The sequence below is a fragment of the Lygodium microphyllum genome, chromosome 16 (assembly GCF_053477565.2).
Source record: "Lygodium microphyllum isolate KBCC chromosome 16, Lygodium_microphyllum_v1.1.10, whole genome shotgun sequence".
In the NCBI taxonomy this organism is placed as follows: Eukaryota; Viridiplantae; Streptophyta; class Polypodiopsida; order Schizaeales; family Lygodiaceae; genus Lygodium; species Lygodium microphyllum.
Window position 1 is genome coordinate 88643484 of NC_141150.1, and position 3075 is coordinate 88646558.

Below are 3075 nucleotides of genomic sequence, written 5' to 3' on the forward strand. Positions count from 1 at the left end.
CTCTTCTTCTTCTTCTTCTTTGCAGTCTTCTCTCTCTTCTTTCTCTCTCCCAGTCCCTCTCCTTGACAATTGGCATCAGAGCCTAGGTTCTTGGTCCCAGTTTGTCCCTCATTTTACCTAGTTACAACTTTCTAGTCACATGGAATTTTGAGTCATAGGTACATAGGTACAGGGAGCAGTAGGGGAGTTCCCAAAGATTTTTGGACCACAAGGACTGCAAGCAGGAGCATTAATGGCGGATTGGACCAAGTTTGGAGGAAGAAGACCGATTTTGGCAGCTCATGGGTCATTCTGGGCCAAATTTGAAGGTATTTCCCTAAAAGACAGTGGTAAATGGAGTAGAAGATGGTAAAGTTCTAGTTACTTTTCAGGAAGAGTCTTCTCTCTCTTCATTTTCAAGCTTCAGCCAAGCTTCCATGGAGAAAAGCCAGTCAGGATCTCTTCTCTCCCACCTCCATTGATCACGGTGAAGGGAACATTCATCAATGAGTACACTGACTTGAAGGATGATTTTGGCTGAACAGAGTACGAATACGAGTGTAAAACACTCCACTTCCGCTAAGAAGGAGCTCCAAGAGGAGCGCAGTCGGGATCGAGTAGCTCTCCGGTACAATGCATGCTTGGTGGATTGTAAGGAGGCAGCAAAGACGGTAGGCTGTGGCATGGGCATCTAGGGATCTTCTTCTTGCTGGGCCTCCCATCATTGGCAGAATAATGGAAAGGCAGAAGATACTTTTATTGAGGCCATGGAAGAAGACCAAGTTTCTCGACCAGAATACAGAACTGCAGTCTGCTAGGCACTGCCTCTTCTACAAGAAGTATATGGAGAGTCGATGAATCTCATTCTACACATTGGGCCATCTGCCTGTAGTGTTGTGCTGAAGCTTTTGATGGAAGAAAAACTGGAGGCATGGGGTATATTGCCTTTTGACCCAAGTCCTCCAATCCACAGTGTATGTGAAAACCTCATTGGCAAGGGTCTCATACGGGTGGCTGATGTTACACAACCATTGCATTATCGGTCGCGGTCTTTTTCAATTGTGTTGGCTAATGATGTGGTAGATACCATGACAACAAAGCACTTGAATGTGACTTTGAGAGAGCTGGCACGCGTTTCTTCAAATAGTGTTGTGCTCGTCATAAACAGTAAGACAAATAGGAAACTATCGAATGCTGGGGAGGGTTCTAAGTCATTGAAGACAAAACCTCGCAGTAGGCTTTGGTGGCAACATTGTTTTCAAATGATGGGTTTGCAAGAGAGTGAAGAAGCCACGAAGAGATTTGAGGCTATCCAGATAGAGAGATCATTTCAGGAGGTATGAGCTCCTTTCTCCAAAGGAATTTTGACTTGAATGCTCGGATTTTGGGTCCATTTCCAAGACACTCTGTCAGATAATTCCCTGCTTCTAAGGCAGACACAAGGTCATGCAAAAGTCCAACAGCGCCATCTCATCTTTACTGAAGTTTCACCATTCCTAGCTTTGAAACTGCAGAAAACCCTGGTAAGGTTGGAAAATTAGTCAAATTAGTGTTCTGCTTAGGCCCCAAAAGTGTTGTCGGATGGGAAGGGTTTTCAGTGGAGTTCATGAGTGGTCCATTCATGAATTGCCCCCTTTTAGATAAACAAGGGTAGTCTGGTGGCTGTTTCCTCCTTGATGATGACTTTGAACTCCCTGTATCATTATAATCCCAGAACAAGGCATCATCATCATTAGCAAAACCACTCTTCAACTTTGAGCTGTTAGGGTACACCTATGGTGCACTTTGATGTCTCACTTGAGGAAAGAGCCAGGAAGGAGAAGGTAAAGGCAGTCTCTGCCATGCCATTGTATTGTTACTAGAAGCCACATGATTGGGGAAGTTGGCATACTAGCCTGTACATGTTGGTGAGTTGCGCTTGGAGACTGATCCAGCTCATGTCTGGTCACCTTCTCGATCTCCTGGATTTATTTTAAAGATTTTGCAACCTGTGCTTGCCTGCTAGCATCCATTGACCATGCAGAAAATGGAGAGTTTGACAAAAAGCCACTTAATGAGGGAGCTGGGGTATTACTAAGTATCACCTCTTTACCATCCTCTTCACTAAAATGCAGCAATGAGAGGGTCTTTTTGGTGGCAGAGAATTGCTATCATCACCATCATAAATTGCTGAGACATCACCATTAGCTGGCCTTGCAAAGCTAGATGTGATACTACTGGCAGTTACCACATCACTGTTACAGGAACGACGGTCAGCAGAATATATGACCCTATTTTGCATATCGGAAGTTGCAGTGGAGACAAAGGATGGTACAGCAGCCATAGCCATTTCAGTAAAGAGGGTCTTTTCAGTGGCAGAGAATTGCTATCATCACCATCATAAATTGCTGAGACATCACCATTAGTTGGCCTTGCAAAACCAGATGTGATACTACTGGCACTTGGAGAGGTATCCCATCACTGTTACTATTTGGCATATCAGAAGCTGCAGTGGAGACAAAGGATGGTACAACAGCCATAGCCATTTCAGTAGAGACTCTAGCTCTCTTAAAAAAAAAAAACATCCTGACAAGATTGTGAGAAGTTTAATTGTGAAGATGTAGAATTCTCCCAACAATCCAGTCCAGTACTCAACACTGGTGAAAGCCCATACAGTAAGAGCTCTTCATGGGAAGGTCCTGAGCCATCCTATCTCCAAGCTACAGCCACATTGGACTCTCGTGGTCACATCAAACCTAGAAACCTAGGCCGCCATAAAGGTGACAAAGATTGTCATAATCAAGGTCTCACTCATCCTCATTAAAGTGAAAACTAATATTCAATTTGAATTTTGTTGGACTTTTGATTACTTCCCTCTATTCTCATTGTCTTCTTTCTTTCCCATCCTTACTAGTTTCTTCTTCGTTTTTCTTCTTGTTTCTAATTCGCATACTTTTTCAATCCAATTTTCTAATCACATCCTTAGCTATGGATTAGACATCCAATGATCTCTGTAGCTCTTGTAAAAGGCCTCTCTATCATCTTCATATTGAGTTGGATAGTGAGTATGAACCAATAAGGAAGAGAACAAAACCCATTACCGTTACATAGTCTATG

General features: G+C 43.3%; 1 pseudogene; it reads left to right on the top strand.

Moving 5' to 3' along the window:
• The first annotated feature begins 281 nt into the window (after positions 1–281).
• On the top strand, positions 282–1768 carry LOC148023089 (putative pectin methylesterase CGR3; annotated as a pseudogene).
• Positions 1769–3075: the final 1307 nt, after the last annotated feature.